Source organism: Pungitius pungitius, chromosome 16 (genome assembly GCF_949316345.1).
Source record: "Pungitius pungitius chromosome 16, fPunPun2.1, whole genome shotgun sequence".
NCBI classification, from domain to species: Eukaryota; Metazoa; Chordata; class Actinopteri; order Perciformes; family Gasterosteidae; genus Pungitius; species Pungitius pungitius.
In genome coordinates, this window is record NC_084915.1 from 11,876,753 (window position 1) to 11,890,743 (window position 13,991).

The window sequence follows — 13,991 nt, forward strand, 5'->3', positions numbered from 1 at the left end:
CGCCTGCAGAAAAAATACTATTGTCTTGGAACTGTTTCACGCTGGCTACAACAAGCTCAGACATCCCCCGCTCCACTTCAAAAACCCTCAATTGTCGTACTGTGCAACTGCTGGAAATGTCGGCTGAAAAGGAGTCGACTGTCGAGGAGCCTGAAGACAGTAGATAGCAGCTGAGACCTCCAGCTGGAGACATCCGCCCGTCTCTGGAACTAAAGCCACAGTCCTGAACAAGTAGAAACTGCAAAGCAGCCAACCTGTCATGTTCCTCTGCGTTCTGCTGAGTTCTCAGCGGACAGGATTAGATTTTTCCAATTAGCATCTCCTCTTCAGTCAGCAGCATACGGTCAGTGGGCTCAGGGGCCGTCCGAAACCCTCCGTGAAGCGACGTCACTGCCGGACATACGTGTCCTTTTCTGTATAAACCGAGTTGTCTGTATCGTTAATTCACTAATGTCCATTTTTAAATATACAATCTCAATCACGATTTGATTACAGTGACTTGCAACCATTAAAAACGTTGCTCGGATGTAGGTCCAGTTTTTATTATAAAGGTGTTTTTTTCCGGGATGGACTGGGAACCATCTGTCCAATGAGATGAATCACGCGCACCTTCGATCGCACGGTGCGTCTCTGCATCGCTGGCACTGAACAGGACTGAGGAGACAAACTGTTTTTTCATGTGAGAACAACAAGAGCAAATCCATGGTTGTGATTTGGACAATATTTGAAAATGCATGTTAAAATCTGCGTTTAGAGTTTTACAATCTATCACAAAAATCAGTCAGTTTAATCATTTCAAATGACTCCCTCTAACTAATGTTCCAGAATTAATGTCCTCCCTGCCCACCTATTACTTCAGTGCTTTGACTTTACACCTGTGTCACATCAATATGATGATTTCAAAAGAATATTTTGGGTGTAGCTGAAAGGGGAAATATTGACAACAGTAGTTTGTAGTGGTTGCTCTTGCACAGTTTGTGTAAAATAGTTGGTCAGCATGTTTTTTGTTGAGCATGGCTTTAATTTAGACCCTGCCCTTTTTTCCTCTGTGTCCTTCTCTGATGGAATGTTGGTGATGGCGTTTTTAAAGTAGTCCAAAGGGCATATGGGATTTCTAATGTGGTTCTTTGGATCGGATACTCGTGACTTGGCATCACGTGCACATGAGAGCACAAGTTGATTGATAATATGTTTAATTCCTTGTGTCAAAATGTCAGGAAAGGGCCATGGTATCTAATTGTAGTAGAGCTTTGTGGCTGATACACCTGTAAAATTTCCGTTCATACTTGTTTTTTTCCAACTCTTTCATTTAACACTCTAAAGGAAATAAAGAGAAATATAATATAAATATAATATAATATTTATAAATAATGTAGCTAGTTTAATGTTCAATAATTTAACTGGCTTCAGGTTACCCCCTCTACACAAACACAAAAATCCATTTTACAAACATTCTATGCATCACATAACCTGTAGATAAAATAGAAAAGAACAGCTAATAACAAGCAGGTATAATGTTTTCCTGGACTTCCAAATGTCTGTCAAATCGACTTACAATCCTTACATTATAAATTCCTATACAGTTCTCATATGTATTCTCATTTGATTGGATTAGGATCGCTTAATTTGGATTCTTGCCAGTATTCCCGCCCTTTTTGATTCCTTATTGTACTTTGATTGCATTCATTGATATGCACGCAAGAAATGCTTAGTGGAAGTTTTTATAAAATATTGGAGAATATTCTGGGGATATTTCAGGATAAACAATCACATTCTCTAAATGATTGCTGCTGCTATTTCCTATCATTCAAAGTTATCCAAAAAGATGACCAAAGTTAACAATGGGAATCCTTCGTTTTTGTGTTAAGGAATGGCCACCAATGGCCTGCATTAGGATTAACGTTTCTTCCCCCATTCGCTATGTTTCACAGATAAACTCCACTTCATGGTGCTTTACGGATAAATAGAAGATAGGATGTTTCCTGAATGCATTCCCTGCTGATTTGCAAGCATCCCGAGCTCTCACGATCCAAAATCAGCTCAGCCCAGGAAGTTCAGAAGGTGTCTCAGTTGCCTGAGTGGAAGGATTAAAGACGGCATCAAACAGTAATCTGAGATCTGTTCGTTAATCAGCTCCTGCGATGAAAAGGAATTATGGATGTTAGTTATGCAAGTTGAACAGAGGGATAGAGCATCTTTAGATCGAAGAGGTAGTTAAATGGTGCCAAAGAAATTCCTCCATATTGTAGGTAAAAGGTAGATATCAATTGAGCCTGCATAATGTAAGTCATGTAGACTGATACACAATCACTTAAGGGATAATTGTTGTGCCATGTGGATCAGGATCCAGCCAATTTATCAGGGGCGATGGCGCTTAAATAGATCCGTCATGTTGTCTTCTCATTCTATCGCCAACTCACCTCAATCTTCTGCCTCTCCTGCGATTTGATTAAAAATGTCCCTGATCGTGTCCTTCATGGAATATAAATCATTAAAAGAGTAATGCAAAAATCCTGCTCACATGAATAATGTTAGCCGTGTGGGATTTTTCTTTTATGAATCTGTAGAGATAAGATGACAGATTAGAAGGCAGAGTGGTTTACTATCCATATATTGTACATCAGTTAAGGAAACAGTTTTCTTGGTACCCTGTTATTTGATATTTGACAAACACTGTGAATGTGTTTGTTGGAAAATGATGATTCTATGTTTCTTGTGTGGAAAGTGCCACCATCTCCCTGATAGTAGGTTGGTTGCTATTTGGTATCCTGTAATATGCGTTGACCGAGTCTTAATACAATATGTTGATTGGTTCCAGAACAATCGGAGCCATCCTTCCAAATATGAGACTAGAGACTCTACTTCTAAATGTTCAACACATGCGGGAAGATAAAGGAAGACTTCAGCAAAAAAGTTCATATGAATTGGGTTTTGGGTAATAACTTACAAATACAGGGCCATTACTTCAGCGTGTTGTCTTCATGATGGATCGTACTGCACGTTCTGGTAGCACCAAGGAGGTGGATGGACTTAATGGTGGTCTTCACTATGATGCAATACCTAATCAACATAACTGATGATGCTTTTAGCAACTGGACTGGAAAAACAATTTGCCGGGGGTTCTTTGGGCAAAATCCCATTTTGCAATAAATTTTGCTTATCATTTGATAGTTTGCTTTCCTGGCCGAACGTAGAACAAGATGGATGCTCCACTTTTCATTTGAGACGTTGTTCAGAGGCCCTTCGAGGACGCACAAAAGTCCTCTTTCACAACTCGTCCAAAGTCCTGCACCGCGCTGACTTCCTCTCCCTATACTTTCTGTCTTGATACATAGAGTGCAGACTTCATCCAGCAGAGGCACCGAACATTAAAACTAGACCAAAAGTATGTGGTGTGTGATAACACACCACATCTACAACATCTACAACATCTACTTCTGCTGCTCCACCCTCTTTTGCCTTCAGCCAATGCGTCCAGCTACAGCAGACTTTAACACGCATACTACTGCTCAGTAATACAAGAAAGCCAATGAAAATAGACAAAAGATACTACTACACTACTACACTAGATACTATCTTGTGATATATTGGGCAAAGGGTGAGAAAATGGTGGCCAAATGTCAAAAATCTTCTTCCCAATCTTCCTGTGTGTCTTCTAACACAGAAGTTATTTAAATCCCGTAAACACCCCCCCTGGTTATGCTTTATGAACAGTACCACCTCCAACTAACATCCACACACGGTGCCATGTGAGATTTGACAGAACACACACACACACACTGTTTTGCCGGGAGCTATTGACAAAATCTTTCTAATGTTGAGGACCCTCAACGAGGACCTTAATTACACGTAGGGATGCGAGTATTGTATAATTAAAAAACTAGAGACAAGAGTATGCGTAGCGGATCATTTACACCACCAGCATAAGAATGCTTTCAAAGTTGTGTTTTTCATACAATTAATTTAAATAATATGTATCAGCTGTATCTGTCAACTGTAATGTTGCGAGTAATATGGTTTATTTTAGAATGCAAATGAGGTAAACTATTCCTTTATAATCATATGCGTTGTTTTAATACAATTCCAAAATCATCAGCAAAAACATATTACAAACATATCTTTTAGGGGAATCAGCGCTTTCTAAGTAGAATCATCGCTTATTGTTTGGCTGATGTAAACAAAGAGGACAGCACATACAATATTTATATATATATATATATATATATTTGTCACTTAAATATATGAAGCCCATATGGGCTGAATGTGAATTCATGTTGAGATACACTGTGACCCTGAACACGATAAGCGTAGCATTATGTATAGAAAATGAAAATAATAAATGGATCGTATTGTGGTCAAAATGTAAACCTCCCTGAAAATGCCATCTGCACCAAAACAAGTACAGAAAATAACTAAATTGTTTGTTTATCAGTAAACACACAACCTTTCACAACACAAGGCACTTTGTTTTCACCCATATTACGCTGCCAAAGAGCATATAATGGATCCTTTCGTGGAACATCACAAATAAGTCATATTAGAGGTGGTCGATGAATAAAAAAATACAAAGACGTCATGCTTAATCAAACATTCCATATATTCATGGGGTTTTAACATTCATTTTTATCTTTCCATTGGGATTTTGCATGTTGATTTAAGTTCTCCACCACGATTCGAGCAAAGTCAAACCATCAATATGTTGTTCATGTAGATTTATTCCGCTCAGAAATTAGGGGTGAAGGACAGTGCTATTCATTTGGGTGTGCCTCTCCGGGGGAACCGGCTGCTTTACATTGCAAAACTGCTTCCTGAGCTGGTAAGATTAATAGGAGTTCTAAGTGTCTTCTAATATCCCCTGTAGAGGTTTACTGAGTGTTTTTGCTTTGTAATTCACTGAAGCATCACTTCTTGCCCTTAAGGACAAACAGCAATTTCTCAGGTGCTTTCAGCTGGGGAGTCAGTTTACGTTTGCAAATTGATTTCATTCAGCTGTAAAAACTGCTTTGATCGGTGGAGTTTCCCCCCTTTGTTATTTTATCCTCCTATAATGTACCACTCAGTGTGTACAATAAAAACGTAATTGGTTTTCTATTAGAAGGGATTCATTTATGCCACCTTGAGAAAGCTACATGCCAGGTATTGAATGTACATTTATGAATGTGACAAGATATATTTAAACATATGATTAAACATATAGTGGAGTTGACTCTATACATACTGAATGGACACACAAAGAAACAAGCAATAGAGTCAAGGAGTGATTGAACGGATATACACAACTACTTCATCTTAAACAGAAAAAGGAGAAATATAAATCATGAGGTTTTTTTATACAATACGCGTGGGTCAAAACTCTATTATTTTTAGTGTGTTATTATGTAAATACAAATTCTTAAATACAGGCGTTGCAGGAGTAGTATTTGTCCTTGCACTGGGAGGAAAATTACAATAAATGGCCTCAGAAACTCAGCCGTCACACACTGGCAGCAGGAAACCCACCTTAATCCCAGATGTAGCTTTAGGCAGCAACATGATTTGGTACGCATTCGTCCTTATTTAACTGTGACTTTCGGTCCTACAGCTGCATAATGTCACTTGTAAAATCAAAGAATGGATTGCATAGAACAAAAGAATCAATAACGCATAATTATGCATCCGCTCACTATATTATCTCCTTTGCTTTTTTGCAGTTTTTTTTTTCTTAAAACCAAAGAATAATTTATACCGGCATTCGTGAACCACCAAATGACGCGAACATAACATCTGCATTTTGTCACAACACTTAGGTGTCTGTCCCAAATAGTTTACTGATAAAAGCAATGCTTACGCGTTGTTTTCAGATACTTTGGAAACTTGAGGTATAAAAAAAAAATAAAACATTTTAATATATTTTGCGGACAAAAGAAATTTCCCGTTGCAGGATATTAAACCTCAGTTTGTTTCTAATGCAGTTACTACTAGACTTGTTTTTTTAAAGGCTTTGTTCAAAGGAAATTACGTAGTAAATAAATGTGATACGAGTGAACGTTCTTGGCATTGTGGAGGTTGTTTCATAGCTTTTTTTTCCTCCAGTTACACACTGCTTTTGATTCTCCACATTTCATTTCCTTTGTCCTGGTGTATAAATAATAACGTAACTAACGGCGCATTGAGAATAACCGCCTCGGTGCATGCGCGGAGATTGCATGACATCTCCAGACGCTTGCACTACGCTGACAAGTGCTGGTACAACCAAAGCTTTGGGCAAATTCAGACAGATACCCATGTTGGCTTTGGAGAAATATCAGCTTCTTAGATCTCAACTCCCAGGTTGACTGCTCTGGATGAAATAATTATTCTGTTAACTCGTCTTCCATTGTCAGCTGCTCACGTGAACGGACCATTCCCTTCCACATGGAGCCTCGTCTGTCCTGTCCTTGCAGCAGCCTTCAATGGACAAAATGTCAAGCTTCGCTATTGTTCCTCTTTCCGTCTATTTTCCGATTATGCATGCTCTGACTGATGTACTAATCTCAGTCCATCTGGATGTTATTTCTAATTCAACACATTAACCAGTTGGTATTGGTGCATTTTGACCAGACATTGACAGGTAAACCGAGGGTCCACTCCCACTACTTCACCCCAAATTAAGGATCCCAAACCATGGCACCATTTTTTAAGATACTTATTATCTCCAATGCCATTACAGTACATGTGAGCTCTCGATAAAGGTCTGATAAGATGATGAGTAATTATCCTGCAGCAGCTGGGTGCGCTTCTGAATCATCTGAGGGCCGAGGGCTTTCTGGAGCGAAGCAGGACTGCTCTGACATGAAGGATACATGTCACATAATTCAAAGTTAAAAGTGTTTAACCCTGGTGGAATTCTGGCCTCCTAAACATCACAGACTGCATGCAAAGCTTTAACTGTGGAATCTAATTAGAATGTGGGACAGTGTGAAGGGTCTCTGTAAGTAAAAGAGACGCGTGTGTTGGACCATATCAGAGCCCTTGGTTCATTTCTCTGTCCGTCTCTCTTTGGTATAACATTGTTTTACTGACACAGCAGAAAAGAAATCTTCCTTCTTCAGGCAAAATAAAATTCAAGGGACATGAGCCTGATAATAATTCTAACAAGATAGTTAAGAACTGTGAAATGAAATGAAGGCATTAGTGTAATCTGCATCTGCATTGCAGATTAGTGTAATAGAGTATAGCTTCTTGTTATTTAACTACATCCAAATTGAACTTTATTAATCCCCAGTTGAACAAGTGCCCCCTTACGGTTCATTCGACGAGCGGAGCAGTCGGAGAGAAATTCTGTTGATCATAGCTTGAATATTGTGGTTGTCACAATCAACCTTTATTTTAGTCAGTCTCACAGCTCTTTGTGGACACGCACTGTAACAGCAATAAATTAGAAGTGAGACATTTGTCGATGTAAGTCAAGGAAAAGAGAGCTAAACCTCCCGCACGGTAGTCTGGGTCTGCAGCTGGCCTTATTATATTTTAGAAGACACACTTTCCTGGACCACTGAATGAATTCAATGTCTCCAACTGCAGATAAAACTGTCTCAAGTGTCAAGCAGCTTTGTGTCTTCCAGTATTTATACCCCAAGGAAGACCGTGAACATGAATTACTGTAGTAAAGTGTGTGTACTGTGTGTGTGTGTGTGTGTTTTCATATAAAACAAAGTAAAAAAGAGAGGCATTTATTTTGTTGCACTCAGTTAACTCAGTATTTTTTTGGGGAGGAAGGTTAGATCGAGCCCTTCCGGAACACCATCACTGAGTACATTTGGGATTGCAGTGCAACAGCCAGCCCCTGTCACAACAATAATCGTCCCAAGATGCTCCGGTGACAACAAAACAGAAGCACAACTGCACAGTAATCTGGGCTGAGGTTGGAAGATGGCAATATAAAGGAGCTTATTTGTGGATGAGAGTCAATTGTGTCGGACTGACTGCAAAGGAGTTCTCACAGTCAGACTGGATATAAATATGAATCAAACCTGTCTCCAGGTCACAACATTATTGTATGCACAAGTAATCCGTTTTCCCAAAAACCTTCCATTTTATTCTGTAGCAATGGGTTTTTTTTAGTTTAGAAAGTGCCACATTTTCCTAACTCTTTTTATATTTAAATCTTTAGCCAATGCCACAATCTTTCCCTAATATTAATCTCTTTGAATGAACACATTCAACATTTTAGCCATGCCTATTGCAATTTATCCTTGAACAGTTTGAGAATTATATGCATTCTAACTCTAATCCTTGTGTTAATAAAAACAAAATGCAGGTGGCATCAGTCCTTTTATTCACAAGGATCTGGATCTGTTTGGTTATTTTTTCTTTGTGAAGAAGGGATCAGTATTTGCTTTACCTTAGGTTATAAATCAATTTATTTATGGTGAGGACAGCCTCTGGAAATTGCATTGCATTTTTATTTTTTACGTACAGTACAAAAGGTTTGGACGCACTTTCTCAGTGAATGGATTGAGATCACGTGTCCATCCCTTTTCTCCCTTTAAATCCCCATCTTCTCTTTTAATGTGCGTAGTTACATGTCAGTCCCCGCGTTGCATTGACGTAGAGCTGACACGTTAAATAGAGGAGTCAGGATGCACATACCATGACCATGGCTTTCCTCTGAATGTGCATAATGGCGCTGCTTGTAGCTGCTGCGCTTAGCGAGCCGAATAACTTTGCTTTTTGTTCGCTTTTACAAGAGCAGTCGTAGTCGCGTAGGCAGGCTTGATGTGAGGCAGAGAAGTGAGGCAGAGATCCTGGTTTGTGATTCCAAGATGACTCATGTGTAAACGTCTCCACTTCCTGTTTGCTGTCTCTGGTGGGTCAGTTTACTGATAAATAGTTTTTGGTTCGGAGTGAAATTGGTATTGGAGAAAAACGCCTCTGTATACCTGCAAATACTAATTATACCTGTTGTTTTGTTTTTAATGCTAGTTAGAAATAAGCTGGAACATATGAACATACTAAACATGTACATAGCATTCTGAGTATGAGCATGTTACAGTGCAAACGTTGGCATTCAGCTCAAAGTACTACTAATTTGCAGTGCCACTAACATGACTGTTAAGAAGAGAGACAAACCCCTGCCTCCGTTGGAATAACTTTGGTCAGTTTTGCTACCTGGAAATGTACTAAAGAAATTAGGAGATCAACTTCAAGCCACGACTGAGTTGGTCTCCAACAAATACACAGCGCGATTGTTTAAGCCATCCTCAAACTGGCACAATTTCGTGTTTTATGCCAATTCGTCACGTAGCGCTTCAAAGTGTCCTACTTTTACTGCCAACAGTTATTCAACAACTGCCAGGACAAGATCGTCCAAAATGCTGTCTCTTCAATGAATGCACAAGGACCAGATATTGGGCGGCAGAAATGTATTTGTGTTTGTGCAGATAAGGAACCCACTGATACCGACTAACCCAATCCACTTCACAATTGAACTTTGATAGCTGAGTTTTTATTTAAAGCCTATTATGCTACCCTTTCTCTGGCTGCGTCAAGATGTTTTTGTGCAGTGTGGCTGAGGACGACAGCTACGGCCTGAACATAAGTAACTGACAATTGTGGATCCGTGACGGCGTCACGGCAACACGAGAAGAACTTTCTTTTCCTTTCTTTCTCCTAACATTAGGTAACGTTGCCCAACGGCGCAAACTGCCATCGCTTAATGTTGCCACGGATTTGTTTTACGAAGACAACTTCAACCGCTGCTTGAAAAGCTCTGCTGGACAACACTACAACATCGCTGGCCTACAGGCACAAATACATCACGTGAATCGCCCCGCAATCTGGCTGGCATCAGAAGGAAATTGCAAAAGGAAGAGGCCAGAGTGATGCACTTGCTTCCTGCATTAAAAATGCAGCTGTCCAGACTCAAATGCCCTTGTAACAGCAAATTGGTGTACTATGATTAAACACAAACACAATATAATTGCCTAAAGGAATAGTTCCCACTGCATCTGCGTTTGGCCGGGCAGTTATTCTGCTAAATGCTCCAAACAAACTATTGCTGGGTGGAAGATTCATTGTTGTTTTTTTGCATTTTATGTTGTGTGTCTAGTTACTGAAACATTAATGAGCATTTTATGAAGGCAATAAGCTTAGCCACGCTTAACGGTTTGTGACCAAGTGTGTTTTATATATATTGAAATAAATTCCATCTTTTGCACTAGCTTCATTTGTATTGTCTGCGCATCCCGGTATAAGCCAGGTTGGTACAAAACGCTCCCGCTCAACCCATAACAGAGTCTCATAGACATGATCACATCACCCCATTTGCTCGAGACCGACATTTTTTGGAATACATTTTAAAATGTGATTGCTTAATTTTAAAGCCTTAAACGGCCTCGCTCCGACATAAATCACTGAATTATTGACCTTGTGTGTGACTCATCTTAACCTGGCTCCAAGGTCACAGTTTAGAATGAAGGCTTGTGGTGCTCGACTTGGCACAATGGTCAAAAAACTGTATAGCTCCACAGACTGATAAACCTCGACAGAAGCTATGACGTCATCAGCTACATAACTTAAAGGAGCCTTGACACATTTTCCTAAAAAACAATAAACACATCTTGTTAAGGCAAATATGGCTCTTACAGTGTGAATCACGCTTCCTAATAAATATCTTATTTATTCTGATGTAATTTGCCTTGTGTTGTTTTATCTGTTTTTGTAAGACAGTTTTTAACATTAAGAAAAATGTGTAAATTAGGTTTTTTCATTACCATAATTACTGCAATTAGAATTCGTTTTAGTGTTATTATGGTGAATTTAATCTGCATATTTGCTGTGATATGATGTCGCTGTCTTTCCAGCAGGGAATTGGAATGCTAATATTTGGATGCAAGAATAAAATCATGGTCGATATTTGTCGTTTTGCCATTGCTCAGATTAAGATTCCGTGATTGTAGAGAAACATGAGCCCCAAATTCTGGAAAGCAAGGAATACACAGACGTAATCAATCAATCAAAAGTATATACAGTACATACAGTGTAATCCAGGGTTGTAAAAACATACGGTGTGAAAATGACAGAAAGTCCACTGGGGGTCGCACTCTGTGAGTGAGCATGCATTAAAGCAGGGGCGGTGGGCGACGACAGCGTTCCTCCAGGTAGCAAGCCCCCCCTCTACCCCCCCGTCGACCACAACATCCGAGGAGGATAAACATTGACACTCTTAAAGCTGCTCAGAAGTTGTGAAGAAAGTCATGGGTCGATGCTTCAGGCAATTTGGGGCTGGGGGTGGAGATAATTATGGTGACTATAGGAAGTGGTGGGTGAGGGGGGGGGGGGTGGTCAAGTGAAATTAGCCACGTAGATAATGAATCATGTCTCAATGTGACTCCGTTACGCTGTGCAAACACAGCAGCACCTTCTGTCACTCCAAACACAGCTGCCTGGTTGGCTCTCTGCCGACAAAGTGGACCAGAGAACCAGAGAAAGGAAGCCTTTGAATTCTCATTAAAAGACCTCCGCTAGCAACTACAAGCTAAAACACTTAAACATTGTAAATGCTGGTTTCTGCTGAAACTTAGAAGTAATTAATTTAAGGTATAACTATTTTGTTTACCAATAGTTCACCACAAAAGTTTGTACGTACAAAAATAAATGATAAATAAAGAACAACCTATTTTCTATTTCCTCTAAAGTGGCCAATTATGTTGCATTTGTCTCATTTCTTCTTCTGTTCCTGCATTTAGGTTGTAGAAATTGGTAACAATTAGAAAGGTTTAAATAATTTAGACAAAACTGTATAAAAGTGTGTGATGGGAATATTGAAGGATATTTGGGATCGTTGTGGTGGTTTAAGGGATATTATGAACCGATTTGCTCCATTTTCAAGGTACATTTCATTTAGAAATTTACGAGGCATCTTACTTTGTTCCAATACATACTGAAACAGACGAGGGGCCCTGATGTGACAAAGAACAATTGTGTACCACATGCATTTTTTTCAGCGCTCACAATGTTTACAGGAGTGTGTTACACCGACTGATCTCTGACAGTCGTACTAAAGAGAGGTTTGCTAAGAGCATTAGTTGTTTTTGTTATGTTGCTGTTGTGAGCCAACACTCTTCTCGTTTCAATCATTGCAGTGCTTTACTAAACCACATGCTGCTGCTAATGCCACTACACACTGAAAGCCCACTGGAGCACATCAAGAGACGACAGAACGGCACCACAGTGGGAGCCAACCCGGTCGTATTGGAAGACAAAAGCTGGAGGGCAGCGGTTTATGTGCCCCAAAAAACACATGAAAGTATGCAGCCAAACACACACACACACACACACACGCATGTGTTCTGAAGACAGATTTCTGAGCTAGATTATACTGCATTTCTTCACTACAGCCAATTGGGCAAAATCTCAAACCTCGTCCCACATCCTTGTGAATGATGACAGAAAAACTACCCTAATAATGCATTTTATTTATATGCCGCTTTTCAAAATAGTAAAAAGATGCTCTGGACGCTCCCAGAGAGACACAAGTTGTGTGTTTTAAATCCCTGGGAAATCATGCTTTAGCTCCTGTTAGCTTGATCTATTAAGACAGGTTTTTTTCCCCAGAAGGTATGTGTAAACTCTTGTTACCTGAGTCCACAAGCCCCTCACTCAAGGACCAGGGTTTTCCACACGACACCTTTTATTTAGAGCATGTTTTATAACCGCATTCTGACTGGAGTCAACTATAAGACAATAGTTCTGACCGTTAGGAATTTGAACATTCACTCTCTTCTTGGGTCAAAAGCATCAGAGATAGCAAGACTGCTGAGGGGATGGATCTGAGAAGGTTCAGTTTCGAGTGAGGGGATTGAACACAAGATGGTGCTGCATACATCACCATAGGAGACCGCAAGATATACAGTATTTCAGACCGCTGAAAACTGCTGATAACAACAGTCAACAACATATTTGCCAAAACTATTTGTGCTGTTGCAGAGATCCGTGTAAATGCATGAGCCAGTAAAAGGAAAAGGAAATCATGTCTTTATCCCACCGGGGGGAGTAAACAGAAATGAAATGGAATTAAGATGAACAAGAGAATTGAAAGGCTTTCACGAAGAGGAAAACCCACTTGAAGCTGCTGTTTAGCTTGTGAAATAAGATCAAAAAACATTTTTAGATATACCCTAAATAAACTCCTCTTTATCACCGAATGTGGCTGTCTGCCATTCCTTGTGTGTTGTGCATTTCTGCCTTTAAAATGCTACATGGCCAACTCATTCACCCAGTGTACTCTGTTTCTGTTGTGTTTTTATAGAGATGTTTTATTCATGTCGAGGGGAGGATTTGGTATTATTGTCTCGAAGGTGACATTTTGATGGCTTTTATAGAACACTGATTTGCTCTGAGACAGGCAATGCAGTTGGTCTAAGTATAGTTTTTGTTGAGTGCGTCTGTAATAGAGCGAGCCATTGGGAAAATGGGCGAGAAAAATATGGAGTAACTTCAAACTGAAAAGAAGTCCTTTTTTCTGTCGTGTGAACTATTTAATGAAGCATCGCCTTAAAGTCACCACGGATATTGCTGCATTTTAGGGTTCGTCTGTTGTTAATGAAAAGGTCCAAAGGCGTCAAACTATACGATGGTTCCTTATTTTGAAAGGGCCAGAGGAGCTCATATCATGGATCTAATTGATAACATCCTCCAACAAAGCGGCTGATGACGATAAGGAATAATAATGCATTGCCTCTAATTTAACCCTGCGGTGCACACAGTGACAAAGTAGTCACACTGTGTGCTACATGCCTACACATTATTTCACTTTTCAGTTAACCACACACTTTGTGGTGTTTTTTGTGTCATTTTTCTCTTTGTTTTTTTTTGTGGGAGAGTAAAGAATACATATAAAACATTTTCTGTTCCATCTTACACCCCCACGCCCTATTCACCACCTTAACCCATTCATTGTGAACCATATTGACTAGTTATATAACATAATTTTATCCAACACAATGGCTGTCTCAATTTGTCTCTACCTC